Raw genomic sequence first — 25,732 nt, 5'->3', positions numbered from 1 at the left:
ATTTGGTGCTATAGTTAAAGGGACACTAAAGGCAAATTTTAAGTCAAGCAAAAGTAATAGTCACCGCTCCCCCGGCCAGGTGGTGGGAGATCTGAATTTCGAAAAAGCCCTTCGGACTCTTCAGATGCAATTTTCTCGTAAACCAAGAGTTTTCTTCGTGCAAAATGAGCTTTGTGAAGTTTTACTGCAAACGTTTCGACCTCATTATGGTGCCGCAATGACAGCGCCGTTCAAACGAAGAGACACTAGTCACTAAAAGCTCAAAGCAGCAAGACTAGCAGCGGAAGCACTGCGAAGAGCATTCAACACCAGATGTTCCAACTGTACAGGTGCAAAAATTTAGCAAAAGCATATAGGAGTAAAACTCGATGCTTATTTTATTGTGCAAATTTGGTTCGAAACGAAAGAAATGAATGTTTGTTCATGGCTTCTTCTGCAGCCTGCTGCCAAAGCTGGCCATGTCACCGTTGAGGGGCCATTTGATGCACTTGTCAGACTTCAGGTAGGCCGCAACATGAGGAAGAGCCTGTTGGAAAGGAAAGCAGTTTAAAAACACATTCTCTACTGCTCTTATCACAGTTGCATGTTCTTACACTAAAACTATAGCAAAAAAATTACCTTAGAGATCTTAACACATAAATGTTGCACAGTGGTCTGCAGGAACATTGTAGTGAAGTGCTATTGGCCCTATAGTTATGGTTAATAAACTCAAAAAACGTTTCGTTTCTTTATCTTTAATGTGCAATTAAGTACAGTTGAACCTCAATATAGCAAACAAATATAATGATGCAAATATAATATTTTCGTGTGCCATAATTTATTTCCATAACTATTACACTGCTTAACTAAACTGCAAATATAGCTACAGTGAACCGAATATTTATTCGATTGCAGCTCAAGATATGTATGCCGGGAGTAAAAATATCAAACACTCAGCAAGAGCAAATGACAACAGCGCATTCTAGATTCACATGTGCATTTTGACCAACGGCTTGGCTGAACAATTTAGAAAAATGATTACGATTTAGTCTTCCTGTGCACACGTATCGGCACAGCAAACCGCTGTGCAAGCTATGAAAATTGACAGGAGACTCCTTTCGCTAGCCCATTGGGGGCATCGCATTTGCATTTTTCACACGGATCCATTAAAAATTTTTTTTTAACATCAGTGTCAAACAACACTTATAACGATTAGCTTATAACGATTATCAGGCATAATGAAGGTATTTTTGTGTCAGACACGGCTTTGCTATAACACGGTTCGAATATGACTGCACGGTCCCCCACCAAAATGTGGCCACCATGGCCACACCCCTGAAGTCATTCGGGTCCCCTTCTTAGCCAGGCAATAGGCAGCTATATAATAGTACCCCGATGCCTTTCGCTGCAAGCGGCATATTTGTAATGTAAAACCGTACAGTCGTTCATCTCCGCTGGCATTCAAAAGAGTTGCAACACATTAGCACTGTTACACATTCTCTAGTGTTAGAGTCAATGCTTTGTACCTCAACACGTTCAACGAAGGCCTTGAGGTTGGCAAAGTCCTTCAGGCAGTCGGGCGCGAAGAGGAGATGCTGGGCAAGCATCTCATAGGCAATGAAGTCAACATAAGTGAGCTGAAAAAGCAAAAATGGACACACAGAAGTTGATATCATCAGCTGAAGTCACTGCACTGCAGCATAAATTTAATCGTTTCTCACAGCCCTTCTCACATCCCCTTTCATTGCAGTCACCCCCACTATTCGAGAACCCATGCCCCTTGCTACCGAGAGGCTGGCTTTCCCACAAAGCTTAGCTGTCCAGTAACTGAGCATGCTTTACAGGGAAAAATTCGCCAGCAGCACGAAATCACAAAATTCAGCACAAAATCAGGACGCTATGAACAGTGCTTGCTCCCACACAGCCAGCAATATGTTCAATTTGCATTGAATATTCTTATCTAATCAAATATTCAAAAATTTTCACATATCTAGTATTAGAAGCAAATACTAATACAGCAAGAACTTCACTATTTCAACCCTCGTTAATACAGAAAATTTGGACTTAGTCCTTTGGTCCAGACAGGGCCCATGCATTATTAATGGCATCAAACTCATTAATTACAAGGATTCGGCCACAAACCGGTTAATTGAAGTGACACTAAGCAAGGAGACTGCAGAGCGCCGCAAAAGAGCAAACGCAGCGCTACACTGAAAAAAAAAAAAAAATGCAGTGAAATTTGTGGGGATGCGCGACTCTCACGCGTTCCCTGATATGTTGTTTTCCCGCACGGCTCGCGTGGCCTGGCACCCGCGGCGGTCGGAGTGGTTGAGGCGCAGTACGAGAGATGGCGTGAGTGATGCGCTGCTAACGCCGCCGACAGGCGGGGTTATTTGGGCGCCGAAAGACAAGGCAAAAGACAAGGCGCTTTCTCTTGGGCGGTGGGCCGGCGAGCGCAACGGACGTCCCGCGCGTGCGCCGATCCATGCTTCTGCGAGACCATCTCGCGTGGCCGCCTTCGAACGCGCCACCGTTCGCGTGACCGTACACGCGAACGACCAGGCGTTGGGATCCAGCATGGGGCGAACATATTCGCTCGTTATCCTGTCGCGGTGAGTCGAACTATTTGTCGCACGCCCATCGGCATGTTTTGTGGATAGCAACTCGGCTAGCAGGCATTGATCTACGAAAGGTGCAATAAATGCCCTTGCGATTGTTTGCACTAGTGTGTTGTCGTTCCTTTGTCCCAAGAGCACGGAGAACCCCACAAATTGCTGTGCTCACTACTTTCCTGTCGAGAATGCTGTCATGCAGATAATGGGCATGCCATTCGCGACTTGGAACTACCAGGCTCACAGCGTTAAAGAAGGTAAATGCGGACAGACAGACTACTTATTGTGTGGCAAGATACGACCCGAAGGGTGTAAATTTGTTTAAGAGTGTAGCGGCCAATTGAAACAATGCAGCGGAGTCTGCATCGCCACTCATCAACAGAAACCGTACAGGAACAACAGAAACACCAAACGCTTTGTGTCTATTTGGACATTTATGTATTTACGACTGCACATGACACCGCGATGGCTGCACGCGGCTTCGGAACTTCACAACTTCGGTTTCGTTAGCAGCGGTTATGGCAAAGAGTGGTGTTGTTTTGGCCCAGTGCGCACACTGGCCACATGCCTTCAGAACTGCGTGGTTGCCATTCACGATAGCGCTGACCGCGGTTTTCACTGCGACAGTCGCAACGAGCAGTAGCTATTTTGAATCGGCGAGTGTGTTGGTCATGTGAATTCGGAAGTGTGCAGTTACCATGCATGATCACGTCGATATCGACTGCAGTTTCAGAGAGCAGTAGTACCGTTTTGGCTCAGTGCAACGCACGCGCAATGTCAAAAACACTTCACCGATTCTACAGAGGCTTCATCACGATGGATAGTTAATTTGTTGCCGATCAGTTCACGGGCAAAAACATATTCATGCGGTGGTTAAAAGCATGTCTAATCAGATGAAGACGTGGGTCTTGCACCAAGGCCAGACGGAACACACTGTGAAGGAAATCATAAGGTCCTCACTGCTGAGAGTGCTAATCAGTCGTGAGATGACGAGAATTGCCGTTTCTGCACTGAGTATGTATAAAATGGAAGCAAGGGCTGCGAATTTATTCAGTAAATGAAGGCCGATTGGCGTAGCAAGCCTTTATTATTTTTTTTTTGATACCCTCGATAATTTGACATTAGGTTAATTCAGAAGTTTTTTTTTTTCGGTCCCGTGTAATCAGAATTAAGGTTTTACTGTATTAGGGAGGCCCTGAACCACACCTCGGGTTTGGTGAAATAACATAGTCCACAGGTAGCATATGTCACAATCCACTTGCGACAGCATATGCTGCTGTGAACATCTCGGCCAAATTTTGTTGTCGTACGTGATGCGTGGAGCTCACAAGCGGATCTCGGCGGTAACTCGGTACGGTAACTTGGCACTGCTAAAACTACTGTGAAGACAGTTTTAGTTTCTTGTCTCATAGCACCCCACAGGCAATTTTCGGACAAGTTTTTTCTTTAAGGAATAGTGCACGTTAGAATCGAGTAAATACTGTAATCAAACATTGCAAGATATGGTTATTGCTTGAATATTTTCCTAGGGAATCATGAGGTGCCTTTGGCAACAGATGATGTGTGCTCCACACATTCACTGTCTCTTAAGCTCCACAGAGATAGACGCTGCCAGTAAAGGGGTCGCTATCGAAGTCACAGTAGGGGTTAAGGTGTGCGGGTGATGACTGGTCAAGTTCGAATTATTCAGCGAAGGCCAACTTTAGAATCAAAACAAAAGTTTTGGCATGTGGAAGTTCATGGGCACTGGCCGATGCCTTCGGCCGAGATCAAATTAACCCGATTCGAATTAGGTTTTTCAAAAGAAATACTATGCACTTATTCTGTGTGATTTTGAGTAGGATATTTTCTTGTTTGCCAAAATTAGCCCAATCGTCCAGATAAGAATACTACACATCGCACCGCAGCATAAATGACGGTTTATAAATGGTTCACAATAAGCAACCGGTAAGCAACAGAGCTGACAAATAACTATATTATGACGCATTTTCATTAACATAAACAGCGCCACTCAGCTTGAAAGCTACCAGCACACTTTGAATTCTGATTTTCAGCACAACACAGTGAGTTTCAGCACACACACCTCGATCTACTGAAGGTCCCCAGACTCCGAAACAATATATGGTGGTGCATAACTTATTTGTTTAAGATCCTTGAGAACTTTAAGGGGCCATGACATAAAAATTTCAAACATGTATTTAGCACTGCACGTTAAACTGCACGCATACCACAGCAAGCTGGGAAAACTTTAGTGCATTCGGTGCGGCAAAAAAAATTTGTATTTGAATTTTTTTATACTGCAGCGGAACCGTACAGCAGTCTGCGGACACTGAGTGGTGACGAACTACAACGGCGCCGCACTTCCCGACACCCCACAATTACCGTAGTTCATCGAATATCGATTGACTTTTTTTTTTCAGAAATGTTACCCATAATTAGCTACTGACCTATATTTGTGACCAAACAATCTCGACCTATATTTGTGATCAAAGCAAGCAAAAGTAGTGAGCTAACGGAGTTCCAATGTGGAACAGAGCCGCCGCCGGAGCCGCAGTCGCACAAATAACAAATCACCTCATTAACCGATTCTAACGCACACCGATTGTAATGCACACCCGTACAGTACAGTACTAACTAAATTAACAAGCAAACATGAACACATCTCCCTCTATGACCATGGAAACTCGCTGTCACAACGCTGGAGTGAGGAAGCGCGGCAGCAGCTGCCTCTTGCTTCAACGCGAACTATAAGCGGCGAAAACACAGCGCACGGTGGACTCTGTCCCCGTTACAGATTGCTTTCAAGATAGGGCCGAGGAAATCGTATCGCCAAACTGGATCGTTGCAAATATGTCCTGCTTCGGTCCACTATGCCGCTTCGCTGATGAAAACCATCTCCTTCTGTTCGTGCTAGTCCCGCACGCAAGTTTCGGGTACTCTGAATGCCTATGATGCGGCCCGACTTCCGTCCATCTCCGCACACATGATCACTTTCCTTTGAAATGCGGCATCGTGATGAACTTGGAATTTCATGCTGATAAAGCAAACACAAAACGGGAACACAGACGGCTGACTAATGCTTAAGCCCACGTACTACAGCCTGTGAAGGAAGCTGTGGAAGCTAGGCTCGAAGTGTGTACGAGGCAGCCATTTTGAAGTGCCAATGACAATATGGTAACTCAGATTTAGGGTTGTACTCAATTTAACGCGGCGACTCTAATAGGTCGACCTATATTTGAATTTTTTTTTTTTTTAATCTCTTGGAGAGTACAATATATGGGGTCAACCAACGTTCGTGCTCGACCTATCTTCTAGTAAATACGGTAATGCGAAAACGGCAGTCGCTAGGAGGGGCTTAGAGGCAGCAATTTTATGTTGCCCATTTACTCTCAGTGACAATGATTAACTAAGAATTGTTACACAGCCGTGTCGGGGTCCCCTTTAAGATTCTTGAAATGTGCAATACACAATAGGCCACACTTACATTGTCACCAGCAAAGAACTTGTGGCTTCCCAAATAGTCTGAGAAAGCCTTAAGGGACGCCGGCAGGTTCTTCAGGTAGTCGCCCTTCAGCTTTTCCTGAAAGAACATCAAAACCAAAGTTGAAATTAATAGCAAGTAACAGCAACTGTTAAGTGTGGATTTCGTTCGGCTTTCATGGCTTCTATAACAGATACCCTGTCACCATGTTTCTTGACCCAAGATCCCAGGCCAGACAAAGAAAATCAGTCAGTTGTTCCAGAGAATTTGATTTTGGGTCCATGATTTGCGAGCCATCAGTCTTTCTTATTTTAAGCTTGAAGAGTAGTGCTTAAGGGTACCACATACTGCACGACCTTAATAATATTTGGGGTTTTACGTGCCAAAACCACTTTCTGATTATGAGGCACGCCGTAGTGGAGGACTCCGGAAATTTTGACCACCTGGGGTTCTTTAACGTGCACCTAAATCTAAGCACACGGGTGTTTTCGCATTTCGCCCCCATCGAAATGCGGCCGCCGTGGCCGGGATTCGATCCCGCGACCTCGTGCTCAGCAGCCCAACACCATAGCCACTGAGCAACCACGGCGGGTATACTGCACGACCTTAAGGCCCTGAATTCTCTACATTGCTAAATCTTTTCGCAAGTCTCACCTTGCCCAAAGGTCAACTGCAACAAAATGTCGTTTCGGCTGGGTCAGTTATAAATGGGCAATATAGAAAAATCTTTGCAATCCTGGAGGGCTGGTAATTGTATCATTTCTTTTTATTAACAGCTTTTAAATAGCAGCTCAGCAAACAACATGCGCATCTAGTGGCTGACATGAGGACATGACGCTGATCAGGCACGTACCCAGGATTATTTTTCGAGGGGGGGGGGGTCACCTTTCTGTGCATAAGATGGGGGCGCTACCTTTACTAGTACAAATGTGAATGCCCACCGTTCGCCATAAAGACATGTAAACCCACAAAAGAGAAATGAAATAAGGTGTATCACAGGTACACCTGTCAGATAGACCTTTAGTTGACAAGGAACCACGTAAAATGAACTCACACAGGAAGAACACTGCCAAGAAGTGAACAAGCGAAAGTGTAAAGGAAAGATTTCTATTAGCTTTCTTGAATTAGCTCTGGAAGAATTAGAGAAATATACATTTGTGGAACAATCAAGTTCTTTCGAATCCCTCGTTTACTGCTCTACCAAGTGCCAAAACCGATTTGCATTGTTATTTGGCAAGTTGCATAACAATGTGTGGCGGCTAATCCGTATAACTGTGTAGAGCACAGGACGCTGCGGTTCTAGACACAATGCGCCCACCGTGGACGGTTAGAAAAAGACCCACATAAGCACAGCAGAGAAGTGGCTACGTCAGACGGCTCGACTGATAACTGTAGAAGCGTCATTCAAAACACACGCAATCATTCTCCACTTCTGGCGGCATTTTCTCTACCTCGTTTTTAAATAAAAACATGCTGATCTATAAATATTTTCACAAACAACAGTTAAAATTTGTGAATTTTAGCTTTTCCTTCCTGCTTGGCTGTTGCCACAGTTCTCTGCCTTAGTGGACCACTTAGTTTCTCAACTCCTTGCGACTCTTGTTTCCAGTTGCCAATTTGGCACGAAAAGCCCTGTACAATTAGAGAAAAACCAGCCAAGGTAACAGGTGACATTCATATTGCTTATGGGTTTAACGGTTATTGCAGGGTTTGATGATGGATGCTGTTTCACATTATTTTATTTTCCCCTTATCTAGCCCATATCACGGGAATGTGGTTACGAGGATGTGCCAGCGTCGTGCCGAGCTGTCACTCGAGGAAATAATGAAGCAAAAGGAAAAGTTAAAACACAACTGGCATTTTCTGCGGCCGCATACAGACCAGCTGATTACGAATTGAATCCCTTTCCTGGTCCCTGGATCAACCTAAACAAAGGTTGAACTTATGAAGCAACAGCAACGTAAGGGACCATTGCAAGAGATGGTGACAACTGAAAACATCTTGAGTTAATCGTGCGGGCACCGAATTAATGAGAAAACTGGCCTCCACACTCCAGGATATGCCGATAACTACCACCATCCAAAAGCAGTGAAAAAGGCAACAAAATGTTGATCGCTGAATAGCTGTCAAGCCTCAAGATTGATTTGGCATACACATCTTACACACACATGACGCTTCCACCCATAACTTCTTCCACTCCTTCAGTTCGTTTTCTCGTGGCCAGTGATAGTGACATTGTAAGCAGCACTGTCAGCTTTCTCGGCTGCCCTCCGTCCAGCATTGGCATGTGCATCACGCCCTCCGCTGTCTTGAGGCGCTCTGGCCAGATGTATCTGGCCAGCAATTCTGGCGCGTCCAATTGCCGCAGGCAATTCTGACAATTACCACCTATGACTGCACGTTCCCAGCTGCACCATGCTGCGCCCAGCTCCGTGCAAAGTTTCATCATGAAATCTTGCCTATTCTAGTTATAGCCATTAGAACTAGCACACCTTTAGGCTACGCTGCGCCGAGCAGCATGCAATCTGCAGAAGTTTCATAATTACGACTTGCAGCATTAAAGCTACACAGATGTGAAGACATCCACGAGTATGTAAAAAAGGTCTACTCAGTTAATACGTCTCCAACCATAGCCTTGCCTTCCTGTAGCCACTACTCGAAATCGCTCAAACATGTACGAGTGTGCAAGCCTCGGATGAATGGGATGGATATGTCCCACAATGCCGGTTAACTAATGATGCTGCTAAATCAGTGCCAAGGACCAAAACAAAAGCGATATACTCACAAAGTCAGGGTTGTAGCAGAGACGAACCCAGTTCATGCGGAAGTCCGCAAACTGCTGCTCGACAACGTCAACTCGCTGCTTCTCGGCCTCAGTCTTGCCCTCTGCAAAACACATCAACGTCAAAACCACTCAAATGAGCTGTTTTCAAAGCTAGCATTAGGCGAGACTACAGCCACATAGTGCTAGGCTGACTCAGAATTCTACTATGGACGGTAGGCAAAATGTTGCCTACCACTTTCAAGTGACTGCCCACCTCTTTGAAGGGTAACTAGGCAATTAGAATGGCCAAGTTGAGATTCCATTGTATCACAGAACATGCCGCTTTCCATTATGCAGTGCTGCCATATTGTTACTGTCAAAAAACCACAGACTTGAATCTTTGATACTACTTGATACCATTGTAAAGAGGAGAGACTGATAGCAGCAACACCATATTTTGTCATGCAAAAACAAAAGCAAAAGAATAAAAGGAAATAAAGACTAGCATTACAATTTCATTACTGCTGCAGCACGTGCCCAGACAGCCTTCCCATTGGCTGACAAAGATTTGAATTAATAGCACATTTCGAGAATATTTTGTCAGCAACATGTTGTGCATTTCTTTGTCCCATCAACATTTGGAAATCACGGTTGGTTGCATCACAGTTTTGCATCTTCCATTATTGTGTCCAAAATGCAAAATTGTTTAATGTACCATTTAAAATGGCAGAATAGTTGTGTAAAAAAGAAAGCATTACTTGCAAGTGTAGCCCCCTTCCTTTTAATTCATCAGTTCTGCAAGGTGAAGAAGACATTAATAGGGGTGTGCAAATACTCTAATACAGTAAAACCTTGTTAAACTGTACCCACTTGTCAGGAGTGACAATCATAAAGAAAGAAAGAAGACGAGGAAGAAGGAGTGGAGCGCGAGCGCGTGGAGCCGCCATCTGGGAGAAGGGGCGCGCGCAGGAAAGGACGTGGTGGCCGGGCGCAGCGTTCCAGGAGAAGACGGCCGGAGATCGCCTCTCTGGGTCCTGTCCCAAGTCCTAGGCGACACATCGACGTCCCGCCCGAGTACCAGGCTCGGCGAGCAGATGTCCGACGTCGGAACTACCGCTGGCCCGGACCTACCCGCCAGGACACGTCAGCGTTTGTGCCGCTGACCGTGGACGCGCGGAGGCTGGCTACAGCCAGTCACTGTCCCGTCCGGAGAACTACGCTGGGCCGGCGAGCACCGGGAGCGCCGGCCGGCACGAGCCGCGCTCTGCCGGAGCGCGACAGACCCGCAGCGACCGTGCCTTCGTCACGTCGGCCGGGGCATCGGGGACGTTGGACACTAACAACGACTGACGACCACCAGACCGCATCGACGGACCACAGACCGGGGGGACGCCGATACTCGCGTCGAACCAAACCGGTACTGTAAGCGCCACTACTACAGCCAATAGACGATCGCCGCACAGACGTTTGTAAACGCGGTAGTGTGAGCGGAAAGCTGAGCAAGGGTGGACGCATTCCGTGTGTGATAAGTGTTGAATCTGACCGTCTGTTCCTGTTACTAAAATAGCCGATTGAATGAATGTTACGTGTGTATTGCATCTTGCGTTCGTGTGTTCCTTCCGCCCGCTGAAGCAAGCGTACCAGGCGTTAACGTACGCGTGACAACATTGGCGAGCCTGCCAGGATCCCTTTAACTTTGTCACGTGCCTCGGTGTGTCTTGAGCAGCGGAATGGACCTTGAACGTTTGATGACGGCAGGGAGTGCCGCGGGCATGTCGGCTGAGGCCATAATAGCACTGTATCACGAGGAACAGAAGCGATTAAGAGAAGAACGCGCAGAGGCGCGAGAGGCTGCGAAGGAAGATGAGGAGAGAGCGAAAGATGCGGACGAGCGTGCATATAGGAACTTGATGTTGGAAAAAGAGCTTACGGAAAAGAAATTACAGCTGCGCATGAGTAACAGTGGAGAAGAGGCAGGAAATAGGAGCTCAGACGTGGTACCTCAGAGAATAGCGACAGTGTGTCCCCAAAAGCTAATCGCCCCCTTTGACGAAAGGCGAGATGATTTAGATGCCTATATACAGCGTTTCGAGCGAATAGCAACTGGACAAGGCTGGCAGAGGAGTGACTGGGCGACGGGGTTGAGTATGTGTCTCGTGGGGGAAGCGTTGGCCGTGTACAGTCGGATGGCAGCGACTGACGCACTAGATTATGACAAGGTGAAGAAGGCTCTCTTACAACGCTTCAGACTAACGGCCGAAGGTTTCAGGGATAAATTCCGAAGCTCCAAGCCACACGATAACGAGACAGGCCAGCAATTCGCCGCTCGAATCTCCAACTACTTTGATCGTTGGTTGGAGATGGCTAACATAGAGAAGACATTCGAAGACTTGAGGGACAACATGATTGCAGAACAGTTCCTAGCATCATGTCATCAGGGCGTGGCAATATTCCTGAAAGAGCGCAACTTGAGGACGGTGGCGGAACTATCTGAACATGCCGACCGCTATTTAGAAGCCCAAGGCCAAAAGAATTTGGGAAAGGGGAAGGAAGATAAAAAGACACCAGATGAGAGAGAACAGACTCGAAGCACAATCAAATGTTTTATGTGTGACAGGATAGGGCACCGGGCTGTGAATTGCCCCTTGGGTCGTACTCGCAGTTCGACGTTGAAGTGCGAGGGGTGCGGACGGCATGGACATACAATACGAACCTGCCGAGCTAAGTCAGAAAATAAGACTGCCTGCATTGTTGCGAGCGAAAATCCCATTGCTGTTGACAGTACGCGAATAGAACAGAAGGAGGCCAGCGACAAGGCAAGTGCTGTCACGACGGCTCCGAGGTCAGAAGACCCGGAAACCTCGATGCCAGTGGTAGTGGGAATGCTGCAGGGACGAAAAGTGTCGGTACTAAGAGATACTGGGTCCAACATTGTTCTGGTAAGGCAATCCATGGTGTCCGACAGAGATATCACTGGTACAGAAACACCAGTTCGATTGGCGGATGGTACAGTACGGCGAATGCCTATGGCTCGTGTGTTGCTTTTGACGCCTTATTATTGCGGTTGGATTGAAGCCCGATGCGTCAAAGAACCGCTGTACGACGTCATTCTTGGGAATGTGCCAGGAGCCAGAAGAGTGGATGATCCAGATCCCCTCTGGAGTTTTCCCAATATCCAGATTACACGTAGGATGGAGTATGAATCCACCGAAGCCGGGGGCAGAGATAACGAAAGAAGTTCGGATCCGTATATCGGAGAAGCTAGCATATTGTCAGTAGAGAAAAGCACAAGGAACCAGGATAGAAAAGATGTCGGTATAAAGAATACTTCAGGCACCGGCATCGATATTACCGCGAGAGAAATGAAGAAAAGGCAAGAAGCAGACAGTACGCTCCGACATTATTTTGAAATTTTAGGGAAATGGATTCAGAATAAGAAGAGCCGGGTCGTACATAAGTTTGAGAAGGTTGGAGAATTACTGTATCGAATAGCCAGAACCCACGAGGGAAGAGAAACACGACAGCTAGTAGTGCCAGCGAGTTTACGAAGAGCAGTCCTCGAGTTAGCGCATGACACTATAATGGCTGGCCATCAAGGAGTAAGAAAGACGACCAGCCGAGTATCAGAAGAATTCTTTTGGCCCTGCATGCAAAGTGACATTAAACGGTTTGTGCGATCCTGCGACATATGCCAGAGAACCACACCAAAAGGATTGGTATCAAAGGTACCTCTAGGGACTATGCCTATTATTGAGCAACCTTTCCAGAGGGTCGCAGTGGACATTGTAGGCCCTATTAACCCAGCATCGAATAAAGGAAACAAGTACATTCTCACGATGGTGGATGTTTCCACTAGATATCCTGACGCTGTCCCATTAAAAATGGTGGACACGGTAACAATTGCTGAGGCTTTAGTAGAAATGTTTACTAGGTATGGAGTCCCGAAGGAAATACTGACGGATAGAGGAACCTATTTCACATCAGAATTGATGACAGATTTGCAGACTGTTGTCTCTACGACACCTTTTGACGACGCCATATCACCCCATGTGTAACGGGCTGGTAGAAAAGTTCAATGGCACTCTCAAGAGCATGTTACGCAAGGTGTGTCAAGAGAAACCCAAGGAATGGGATCGCTATTTACCTGCACTCTTGTTTGCGTATAGGGAAGTGCCGCAGGCTAGCACTGGATTCTCACCATTCGAGTTAATCTATGGCAGAGCGGTGAGGGGACCATTAATGGTTTTGCGGGAAATGTGGTCGAACACGAAATTGAAAGAAGAGCAAAAGTCCTCGTATGTCTATCTATTGGAATTGAGAGATAGGCTAGAAGAAACCTGTCGCATCGCCCGAGAGAGTCTTACCGAAGCACAGGCATCCTACAAGAAATATTATGATAAGAAAAGCAGGAAACGAGTTCTTCAGGTTGGGGACATGGCACTGGTGCTACTTCCGAATGACACCAACAAGCTCACCATGAGTTGGAAAGGACCATTCAATGTGAGCAAGAGAGTAAGCGACGTGGACTACGAGCTAGAAATCGGAGAAAGAAGAAAAGTATTTCACGTCAACATGCTGAAACGATACGAGTTGAGACAACCAGAAAATGTAGAGGAAGTTGCAGGAATGGTCATCACAGAATCAGACACCGAAACTCCATACGAAGCAGAAATCCCTACGTACAGCAGCAAGAAAACAATGGGTCGAGAGAAGGTGGTGATAAACCCTACTTTAAGCGAGGTGGAAAGAGAAGAAGTGCAGACCGTGCTAAAAGAGTTTGATGAAATATTCTCGGATCTCCCGGGCAAGACGACAGTGCTCAAGTGCAGCATTCGATTAACAACTGACAAGCCAGTCAACGTAAAACAGTATCCTCTCCCATTAGCGGTGCAAGAGGACATAGATAACGAAATTGGGCAGATGTTAGAATTGGGAGTTATCGAGCGTTCTACCTCTGCGTACAATTCGCCTCTGGTGGTGGTAAAGAAGCCCGACGGGTCTAACAGAGTCTGTGTCGATTTTCGGCGCCTAAATAAGGTGTTGGTGGATGATTCAGAACCAATACCACGAGTGGATGCGGTTTTTGCGAAGGTTGCCAAGAAAAAGTTTTTTTCTAAGCTGGACCTAACTAAAGGGTATTGGCAGATACCCCTTGACGAGGAATCGAAAGAAAAAACGGCCTTCTCATGTGCGCGGGGGTTATTTCAATTCAAGTTTATGCCATTTGGACTCAAGACTGCTGCACAGACGTTTACTAAACTTATGCGAATAGTACTTCAGGGACTGCACAATGTGGAACACTATATAGATGACATCTTAGTAGCGACAGATACTTGGAAGGAACACTTGGAAACGTTGCAGGAAGTGTTCGATAGGCTTCGCGCGGCGGCGATCACAGTTAAGCCGAACAAATGTCAACTTGGGTTCCATGCAATTACATTCCTTGGTCACACGTTGGGCATGGGCCACGTCGCGACCCATACAGACACCTTAGAGAAGATCCAGAGTGCTCCTAGACCAGTGAATAAGAAACAGCTGAGATCCTTCTTAGGGCTTACAGGCTACTATAGAGAGTTTATCCCTCAGTACGCGGAGATAGTGAGTCCCCTTACCGATCTCACGAAAAAGAATGCTCCGAATATATTACCCTGGTCAGAAGGTCATCAACACGCATTTGAACGATTAAAGAAATGTATGGCGGAACATCCGGTTCTGAGGGCACCGGATCTCAAGAAAAAGTTCGTTCTGCGAACAGATGCATCGGAAAGGTGTGTAGGCGCTGTGCTGTTGCAGGAGGCTGATGGTGTATTGCACCCTGTCCTTTATGCAAGCCGAAAGTTGAATGACCGGGAAAGAAACTACGCTACAGTAGAAAAGGAATGTTACGCTTTAGTGTGGGCTGTCAAACGATTTCATATTTATCTATATGGGACTCAGTTCGTTGTGCAAACTGATCATCAGCCACTAGAATATCTAAACCGGGTAAAGCACAACAACGCCAAAGTCATGCGCTGGAGCCTAGTGTTACAAGAGTATGACTTCTCGGTGCAGTATATTAAAGGGCGAGACAACGTGGGTGCGGATTTTATGAGTAGAGTGATCTTTTAGGAAGCCAAAAGGTGCCGCTACCAAAGTAGAACAGTGCTGTGTGAATGGTGGCACCGTTGACATTGACGTAGTGTTAAGACTCAGCAGAAACTTGCGTGATGTGCGTGTGGGTGCAGTGAAGTGCGGTGGAGTGCAGTGAGGTGTGAAGGAAGAAACGGCGAAGAGAAGTTATATGTGATGTAGTGCAGTGAAGTGAAGTGCAGTGACGTGTGAACGAAGTAGTGGCGAAGTGAAGTTATATGTGGTGTGGTGAAGTGGAAGTGCAGTGTCCGTGTACATCCAAGAGGTGACGAGCAGTGAGGGAAGTTTTCGCGGAGCGAAAACTTGGAAAACAGGGGGGCCATTGTCAGGAGTGACAATCATAAAGAAAGAAAGAAGACGAGGAAGAAGGAGTGGAGCGCGAGCGCGTGGAGCCGCCATCTGGGAGAAGGGGCGCGCGCAGGAAAGGACGTGGTGGCCGGGCGCAGCGTTCCAGGAGAAGACGGCCGGAGATCGCCTCTCTGGGTCCTGTCCCAAGTCCTAGGCGACACATCGACGTCCCGCCCGAGTACCAGGCTCGGCGAGCAGATGTCCGACGTCGGAACTACCGCTGGCCCGGACCTACCCGCCAGGACACGTCAGCGTTTGTGCCGCTGACCGTGGACGCGCGGAGGCTGGCTACAGCCAGTCACTGTCCCGTCCGGAGAACTACGCTGGGCCGGCGAGCACCGGGAGCGCCGGCCGGCACGAGCCGCGCTCTGCCGGAGCGCGACAGACCCGCAGCGACCGTGCCTTCGTCACGTCGGCCGGGGCATCGGGGACGCCGGACACTAACAACGACTGACGACCACCAGACCGCATCGACGGACCACAGACCGGGGGGACGCCGATACTCGCGTCGAACCAAACCGGTACTGTAAGCGCCACTACTACAGCCAATAGACGATCGCCGCACAGACGTTTGTAAACGCGGTAGTGTGAGCGGAAAGCTGAGCAAGGGTGGACGCATTCCGTGTGTGATAAGTGTTGAATCTGACCGTCTGTTCCTGTTACTAAAATAGCCGATTGAATGAATGTTACGCGTGTATTGCATCTTGCGTTCGTGTGTTCCTTCCGCCCGCTGAAGCAAGCGTACCAGGCGTTAACGTACGCGTGACACCACTTAAACGGTAGTTTCGTTTTAAAGTAGTAAAGTCAAATACCCGACTCAGCGGCCATTGAACATAATGTGCTTTGTATCTGCACCAACCATACCAGCTTGTTGCGTACGTATTGCTTAACATGTAGCGTTTCCACTTTTCGTTGCGCAAACACGGCGGTGCGATGTCTTCATTGGGCCGCCTGGCAGAACAAGCCTCAGAGATCAGCACAATGGCCTCCAAGCACCCTGCGCGTTTGCACGTGAAGCTACATCAACATCGTTTCGGCGCTATGCCAGAGAGCATTTTGGCGTCGTGGAAGCTAGAACTCTCGTCATGCCGAAACTCTGATAAAAAAGCCACCGAGTGCTCAGCATAGAACAACAATTAGACATTTTTCGTGCTATCGAACGGGACACGAAAAGCCGGCGCTCGCACGCGACATGGGTCTAATGTTGACTGCGGTGTGTGGCATTTGGAATGCAGAGAAGTTGCTCAGCAGTGCTGCTGCAACCGCGAAGAGATGTCGGCTATGAGGGGCAACTTTTCGCCATTGTTGCCTCTGTTGTTGCCGAAGTGTCGCCTAGCGATAGTGGCAAAAGCTGCGCATTGAGTCAGCTTCATGAATGCAATCGTCGTAACGAGAACAGCACCCGGCAATGAAAAAGGTGCCCCGCGACTTCAGCAATGCTGCCGCGCCTGTGCACAGAGAATATGCAACGCCAACAAGGAATCTGCCATGCGAGTGTTTGCCGAGAAGAGGGGGCTGGCTGAAAAGCTGGCTTACAGCTTCAGCAAGTTTGAGGCCGCTGTCGTCGCTGCTAGGTGGCCGCGCCATCAAACGAAAGTAACACGTTTGTTGCGCGAAGTAAATACTGCATGTTTTTTCCCCTTTTCATCACACTCTCTCCGAGTTCTGTTTTTGACAGGTAAGTGGGCGATCTCATGCTATTTCGGTTAAGCAGTACTACCGTTTAGTACGTGCTTTTTCCGAGCTCCGGGCAACTACGATTTAACGAGGTTTCACTGTATTCGACTTCGAATTTAATAGTGAACATTGAAATAATTCAAATTGCAAGTTAAATATCTGATATTCGATTTTTCGAATATCGGCACCCTCACTGAATGGGTTAGCCGTGGCCGGTGCCTTGACAGTGCACAGCGTTCCTACGGCCCGCAATTTTCATCGGTGCAAGGTTTGACAAGGTCAAACGGACCAATCGAAACAATCAACGCACGCGAACAGAGGGGACAACAAAAGCAGTTACCAAATCAATGCAGCTCTATTCACACACACAATCCTCAGAATGCTGACAAACCGCCTCACCAGCGATAGCGAGTGCACGGGATGAGTGCTGCATGTTCACAGCCACCACCTTTGCGAAATACTGTACGGTGGCCCCCTCGTTCCAAATAAAGCCCCTCCATCCATGCACCAGCGCCACTTGAAAACGTGTATGGAGGGGCTTTAGTTCCGAACGGCGTTCAGAGGCGCACAACGGTCCTTTTTCATAGCTTTGGCGTCGAGCACGGTCGACGCGCGCAGTGCAGACCACCGCACGGAGCAGTGCCGAGTGACATGATGCCCATTCACCGCTTTTTGTCTGTCGCACAGATTGGCCTAAACGAGTCGACGATGACCCACAGAAACCGCCTGACATAAACATGGAAAAACCCTCCAGTTTTCTGGAAGAAGGAGAGTAAGAGAGGGAAGAAAACTGGAAAGCAGTACTTTCTAAGCAATAAAAGACTCATTGAGCACAGTAAGGCCCCCTATTAAAGTGAAAAACTCATTGGTATTTAGGGCAACTTCACCAGTTAAATTATGGGGTTTTACGTGCCAAAACCACTTTCCGATTATGAGGCACGCCATAGTGGGGGACTCCGGAAATTTGGACCACCTGGGGCTCTTTAACGTGCACCTAAATCTAAGTACACGGGTGTGTTCACATTTCGCCCCCATTGAAATGTGGCCGCCGTGGCCAGGATTCAATCCCGCGAGCTCGTGCGCAGCAGCCGAACATTATAGCCACTAAGCAACCACGGTGGGTAACTTTGCCAGTTCTTCAGCTTCAGAGGGAAAAAGGCACTTAATTCTATTTGACGGACATTCAATCGATAAAAAACATTTTCCAGACCTTCATATATTTAGTTATATATATATATGTATAGTTATCAGTGATGTCATACTAATTTGTTGTTCCCTTTAGTTACAGTAGAACAAACTATGCATATCAATTCATAGGTACCCAAGTTATTGATAGCTAGCAAGTTCTTTGTTACGTAATGTGATCAGTCTCCTGAGCACGTGCAGCACTAAGTTTCTTGCACAAAACTCAAAAGCATAAGAGCTTGTCCAATATTCGATTCAATACTCGATTTGAAATCTAGTATTAGCATCTTCACACCCCAAGATTTTAAGGTTCAGTTAAATTCTGTGGTTTTAAGTGCCCAAACCCCGATTTGATTAGAAGGCACGCCGTAGTGGGAGACTCCTGTTTAATTTTGACCAGCTGGGGTTATTTTACGCACACCCGATGCACAGTAGACGGGCTTTCCTGCATTTCACGCCCATGGAAATGCGTGCCCGGGGTTCGACCCCGCGTCCTCGGGATTAGTAGTTCATCGCCATAGCCACTACACCACCACTGAGTGTTTCAAGGCTTGCACATGCCCGAAGATACAACAAAGCTATGAAGCTTGTGATGCAGCTTTATACAGTCCATACAGCTTTGCACTCTGGGACCTCCTCCTGCATATTCCATTATACCGCTGACTAACCTGAACAAACTGAAGCTGAAGCTGCAATTAGCTGCTTCAAAATTCAGGTGGAACGCCGGCCTTCCCTCTCATGAGCGTTCTCTACGTTACGAATTTCTGCGGAACCTACCCCATTCGAACCGAGCAACACATCTGAGTGCTTCGTGGAATACAAAGAATTTTTGCACCAAGCGAGCAAGAAGAAGGGCTTGAGCAGTCTTACCCAAACCATGTTTCCTGGCCAGGTAGCGAAGGATGGCCATGCTCTGGGTGAGCTTGACGTCACCGTCAATGTAATAGGGCAGCTGCAATTGGAGATTGGACGCAGTACAGCGTGCTGAGAAGAATGTCGCTTCTAGGATCAAGTTCCTCAGATGCCACATAGAGAAATTTAAACAATTTCACCCCTTCCCCAACACTTGTTTTTAACACAGGAAGCAAAGATTGCACGCTCCTGTCACTAATGCTAAGCATGCGTGTGGTACCTAGGGGGCAAGCACTGTATGTACAGTTGGCCAAAAAAACTTACAGGAACCAAGTTTTATGACAAATGTCAATTGCTGCTCTGTTAAGGCTCTTCTACCTGCGGCTCTTCTAACTTAATCAGTCATAGTGTAGTTTGCAAGGGCTATTATAACACTGGAACTTTGAATTAAAAGCTGTTTGATCAGGCTGTGTAGGAATCCATCTTTTTCACATATCTCGTGTTCTGTAAGCTCTAGCGGCAGCGTGTACTACAATGCTAGAGGGAGGCAGAGTACACAGTTAAACCTTGATATATGAACACGAAATAACAAATCTGTTATAAAAAAGTAAATAAAGTTTGTCGCCGATATCAGAATATATGCGCATGACGAATATCGGATATAATGAATGCAATATCTGCGCGTTGCACGCTACCTTGGTGTAAATGAGGTAGCGACAGTTATGCGACAAAAGTACGCATAAAAAGGAATCAATCTTTTTCCCCCCCCTCAACGTTAAAACAAATTCCGAGCTTTTACATGTCAAAATCACAATCTGATAATGAGGCACACCACAGCGGGAGACTCCGAATTAATTCTGAACGCAATGGGTACCAACGTGTAGCTCAGCAGTGCAACACTTTAGCCACTAAGGTACCGGGGTGGGTTTTCCCGTACAATGTGAAACTGGCAACAAGTGAAACGTCATCATACATTGGGGAACTCGAGGCCGAGCGTGGTCTTCTCCTTGAGCAGGCGCTGCGGTCAAAGTCCGGCGGGGGTCCACACGAGTAGCGCTTGTCCTCAACCTTGGAGTCCACATGTGCAAGCAACAGCCGGATGGGCTGTGCCAACTGGGAAAGCAAAATATAAAACAAAATGTTCAAATCACGTTCAGCCACCAACATTGAGAGAGACTGCACTCAGGGATAAGCCGAGACTTTGGTACAAGCTCTGCCCAGAAAACCACAGTGCAGTGGCCGTCGCCAAATGGCGCTACTGCCCATCAGGAACACTGGTGAGAAGTCGAGCTAAGCAACAAACTTTTAAAGTGTTGGTGGAAAAAAAAGCAGGGAAGAGATTACTACGACTCAATCCATTACAGGCATAGGTAGCAGCACAAGGTAGATGGAGAAGTTTTGAGGTAGATTAAGGAGATGTATGCAAAAAAAAAAAATGCTAGAATGAAAGCATGTATTAGGAGTTCTAAATTAGGAGTTGCAAAGAGTTAGTGGGCGATCTGTCACGCCCTGGCTGCAATGGCGATACCTTGGCGATGCATTGGGACATGCCCCGGCACCTCTGCTAACTGCTAAGGATCTTGTTTGAGAGCACTGCTTTTTAATGCAGGCAGACAGCCACATGATACTTTTCTTGCAGGCATTCTTTTATCAGCCGGAAGAAATAAACTGGTAAAGAGTATTAAAGTGGAAAGTTGGGCGAGTTGGTATGCATTCATAATGATAACAGCGCGATCAAAACGACGGAGTGAAAGGTCACAGGATGAGCGCTGACTCACAACTAAGTTTACTGAAACACACATCAGTAAACTTAGTTGCGAGTCAGTGCTCGTCCTGTGTCCTTTCACTCAGTTGTCATTTTGATCGCGCTGTTACCATTATGAAGGGCAAAAAGTACCCGACTGAAAACGTGCCAGCCTTAAGTTTCTTTCAATTTCCTACAAATTCTTCCTTGACAGTACAGCATTCAAAGCAGTAATTAAAGATGAGCTCATTGCACTTAATTATCAAACTGAATGGCATCAACAAGAGATTACTGGCGGCTAGTCGACTCAACTAAACATACACACTTGATTATCTTCACTTAGAATGGCCAGTCCTTTTTTAAAAAGACACGATGCATGAAAGCTGGGACACCCGGTCTCTCTCTCTCTCTCTAGATTATATAAATCTTTATATACACTACTCCACTCGAACATCAGCATGCTTGAAATGACCCTACTCCCCATCACACAGGCTTCATAATCATTTTATTACTCTGTTCTTCCTTGTGCCATCAAATTTATTTGAATTCTCCCCCTGACAGTGTTTCATGCCTGTCCAACTATGATTCATTCTGTGAAACCTTTCCCAAGTACAGGACAAATAAAATGTGAGGCTTTACGGTTGTCGCACCACACCCTTTTTGTACTGGCACTATGTTTTGCATCTTATTATCATGTTACATAGTACCATTATGTTTACCATTCTGCCTGCATGTTGCGTTAGTACCGTTTTTTATCTTTAATACTGTATAACACTGTGGTCTTGTGAATTACATGACTGTATTGAAAATACTGTGTGATTAATTCCTTATTATATTATCTTTTTCACTAGTGATACATGAATTATTTCTTTTCCCCCTCAGTTGTAACTATGGTTGTGTTATGTAAACTACTACTGTTTTATGCAACATGTACTCTATGTATTTTCCATGTACTACCCCCTTACTCATTGCCTCAATTTGAGGCCGGTAAGGTATCTTTAAATAAACATATGTATAGACATACACACACCAAGTGCTATAGTTATGCTCCTTGAGCAGGATCGCCCCAAACAGGCAGACATTATTTAGGAATGGAAATGCATTGTCAACTAATTAACAAAAATGACTAATTAACTCATCACTTTATGGCACATTGCAATTCACAAATATTAGCCCGGGGAGTTCATAAGGTGGTTTCAATTGGAATGAATTCTCACAATGACACCAGTTTCAAGATTAATTCCCAAACTTCGTGAAGAAATATACTGGCGGTCCGGTTACTTTTGTGCTTCACTGCACTACAGCGTCTTGTTAAAATTAAATGGAACAGTGCATCTTTATAGCAAGTTTGATGGTGCATATCTCGAAAATGTTGCCACCCGTAGAATTCCTTGCAAGTTGAAATGCCTTGCCCTCTCACAAACTATATGTAAATTGCAATATGTCACATAAGGTAACTAGTTACAAATTTAGATAGTGAATTTTCGTTAATTGCGAGACGATGCATTTCAATTTCTCATGCAAGTAATGTCTGCCTCTACGAGTAGGCCAGCCAAAGGACTAGAATGGTGCTGTCTGCCACGGGCAATATTTAAACATTAGTCATTGCAGAAATAGCTGGTGTGTGTGTGCGTGTGTGTGCCGGACGAAAACACGGCGGCGATTGTCGATATCGACGCGATATGTCCTTCAGCTTTTATGTATTCCTACGCACACACCGACAGAGGCGGAAATTGGCAGGTGGGCAGATTTGCTCCCTCCCACAAACAAGCGCCTTTCTCCTCTCCCGCATACATGCAGCCGTTGCTATGGTTGCGCGGAGCCGCGATAGAGCAGGCGCGCACAGAGGGCACGCCGCGTTCCTCCAGGTTGCTGTATGTGCTCTACTCCAGGCGCACTCAGTTCCGGGAATGAAAGATGGCCTGAATAGCAGCTTAAAAACCATGCAAAAGTAAATTAAATGCATATTCGATGCTGCTGAATAAATTATACGAAGTCAAAATTTCGGCAACGCGGGCTAGCAAATTCAATATTTCAAGCCCCGACCGGACGCATTCAGCGATTCTAGTAGCCTGGAATCTATACTCTATAGTTCACTACGTATAATCACAGCTGTCGATAAAGTGAGCGCGTCGAAGCGGAAAGGTGTAGCTCCATGCAAACTTCGCTATAATCGCCCACGCGTCGCAGCTGGAACTGTGCAAACTTACTTACAGAAACGACGGGGGGGGGGGGGGGGGGGGGGGGGGGGGGGATACAGTTGTATTCGTTTCGCGACATTCCGAAAACAACCTATCGCCCGCTATCAGCAAAACAACAAAATAAAATTTTAAAAAAGACCCTTAAATTAAACTGCATCGTTGAAAATGCAATTGGCGCACGTCTGCAGTATCGCCGTTCGTGCGCTCCTGAAAATCAGCCGCCGTCCGCTTTTGCGCAAAATTACGCTACACAATTTCCTCATCAGTTGTCGTGCGAGCTACTCGACAGTTTTATCTTTCCCGCGCGAACGTCCTGTACAGATCAGTGGAACCGCGTGCCCGCCGGGTCTTATCTCGAAAAAGCGCTGCTCGAGCAAAGTAGCTTTCTGTCTTTCTCTCTCTCTCTCGAGCTACCACAAAACCGTTACGGTCTGGGCGCTCTCAACCGGACAGCTTTTTGTCGCGATAAAGAAGCAATTTACTTTACAGCGCCCGCTCTTGCGGGCGCTTTTTTGAACTGCGACCTGTTGCTAACGTCCGAAGATATAGCGAAGTGTGAACAAGGCAGAGCCTACACAATTGAGGAGCATGCATGGGTGTGGCGCGTCGGTCGGCCGGCCGGCCTCCACAGGATATGTGTCCGGCAATGCAACGTCGCGACCCCGCCTTTAAAAACAGCTCGTGACCAGTTTTTTCATTGCCACAGAATTTGTTTTATACTGTATACGTGCATGACGCGCTCACCGAACGTACGCGGGCTAGGCTGATACAGAACCGCTTGCAGAGCGAGGCTGTCCGCGCTACAGCGATATAATGAAACATTTAATCTGAACATTTAGCCGTGGTTTAGCAGTTTATGCGCGGCACACTTTAATAACAAACAAAAAAAAATGCCTCAAGATGCCACTGACGATCATCCAAAAGCAAAGCTCAGGCATGAGTAAAGTACAAAGCAAAGTGGCACAAGCGAAATGCCTTAAAGACAGCAACGACACATAAAAGTTGAACCAAGAGTGCAGCAGACGACCCGATTTCGAACTCCACGGCATTGCCGAGTTGAATAAAAGAAGATGGCGCGCCTCCGGCCGGCGTGCGAAACCGGCCGGCTTTAAACGGGTCTTTGGGAAAGATAAAAAAGATGACAGAAACACCGTCAAGAAGCAGGCAGACTGAAATGCAAAGGTGATAAAGCATGCACTACTTATAACGAAAGCTGTTGGCATGCGACAGTCTCACTTACCCCGCGAATGTCCCAGTAGCCGAGGACGGGAGCCATGGTTGATCAAGAAGCCACGCACGGAAAAGTACCACGACCGTTCCCAAAGCGCGCCAAGAAGCGAATGCTGCAGACAGACCGAGTTTCCCGGTTGTCTGCCGTCCGCTAAAACTGCCTCAAGCCTATTGCGGAAACGAAACACAAACCATTTGAATAAGCCCTTACGCGGTACTTCCCAAAGACGGCGTAGTTTACGAAGTTGCCGCTACAAACAAGTTTTGTTTCGGTAACCTAAGATACTGGCGCTACACGCGCACTCCAATAAATATCTTAAAAATGGTTGACTTACAGCGCCATTCTTCTGGTTGGCTGAAGGTCTTTGCGTGCAGCGGCACAGTTGGTAACTAACGTAGACATTAAAAACCTTGGTGAAACTGTGCGCAGGAAAATGTCCTTCCGATTCAGTAGGAACGAGGAGGAGGGCTGCCAAAGCGTAGCGCTGAAGAAGCTGAGTCTAGCGAGGTAAGAGTAGCGAAACTCAGCTTCAAGAACTAGCGCATTACAGACCAAACTTGCAGACACTCACTAACTGCCCTCTTCTCTTTAAGCTATAAAAATAAACAGATTTTTAATAACTTACGTCAAAAAATACGTTAAGTAGTTTACCTGACTGTCCATAGATGTCGCAAATATCTGTGTGTACTTAATTGTGCACAGTTTTTGTACAAATTTTTGAGACAATGTGTGCGGCAGTTTGCTACCTGACGAGAAAAAGGCCAGGGAAAGGAGGGTTACGGCCTCGAGTGGAAATGGGTCGTGTGGACACGAGACTTGACGAAAGAAGCATAGCACAAAAGAAAGCTGTTTCCCCGGCATAATAGCCGGTCTTGGACGGTGGGCAGTGCCGGAAAAGGCAGCTGAATCCCGTCAATGGCACGGCGACGGCGTCCTTCGTAGCTCTTTGTACGCTGCTTTAATTAGGTGCTGCCTTGAGTGAAGGCTGTCTATAGTGCTTTTCTTGCGTCTTCATACCCTCCTCTCACTGCGGCGCGGCGGTTACAAAACGCTGGAAGAAGAATAACAATATATAATTTGGTCTGCGTAGGTGACTCATGTCAATTGCACGCGGTCTGAGCGCAGTGTGTAGACTCTTGTCCTCCGTGCACGCAGTCGTTTTCTAGGCGTGCCGGGCACCTGTCCCAGCGAAGCATATTAGCATACAGGGATACCACGCACGCGGTCTTTGATTATAACCTCTCCGGTCCGCATAAGCCTGCGTGCGTCGATCAATAAAAAAGACATATAGTACATATTCGCGTACTGTTTCGCTCGCACATATGTCGGAGTGCGTCGCATCCACCGGCAATTCATGAAACGTTGCATGGCACCCATATCTTTGTAGCACTGAAAGTAGAGTTTATGTGGCTTCCGAATCATGTACAGTGAATTTTTTCATGCAATATTATGTCATACGAAAAGATACATGATCGCGTAAATCAATGCAAAGACGCTCAAGCAGTCAAGCAACTCAGTAAAGTGCAATT

General features: G+C 46.8%; 1 pseudogene; it reads right to left on the bottom strand.

Moving 5' to 3' along the window:
- Positions 1–353: 353 nt before the first annotated feature.
- On the bottom strand, positions 354–24,343 carry LOC142557178 (glutathione S-transferase Mu 5-like; annotated as a pseudogene).
- Positions 24,344–25,732: the final 1,389 nt, after the last annotated feature.

The sequence above is a fragment of the Dermacentor variabilis genome, chromosome 9 (assembly GCF_050947875.1).
Source record: "Dermacentor variabilis isolate Ectoservices chromosome 9, ASM5094787v1, whole genome shotgun sequence".
NCBI lineage: Eukaryota > Metazoa > Arthropoda > Arachnida > Ixodida > Ixodidae > Dermacentor > Dermacentor variabilis.
The sequence above is the reverse complement of the archived record's forward strand: the minus strand, read 5'-3'. Positions and strand labels throughout refer to the sequence as shown.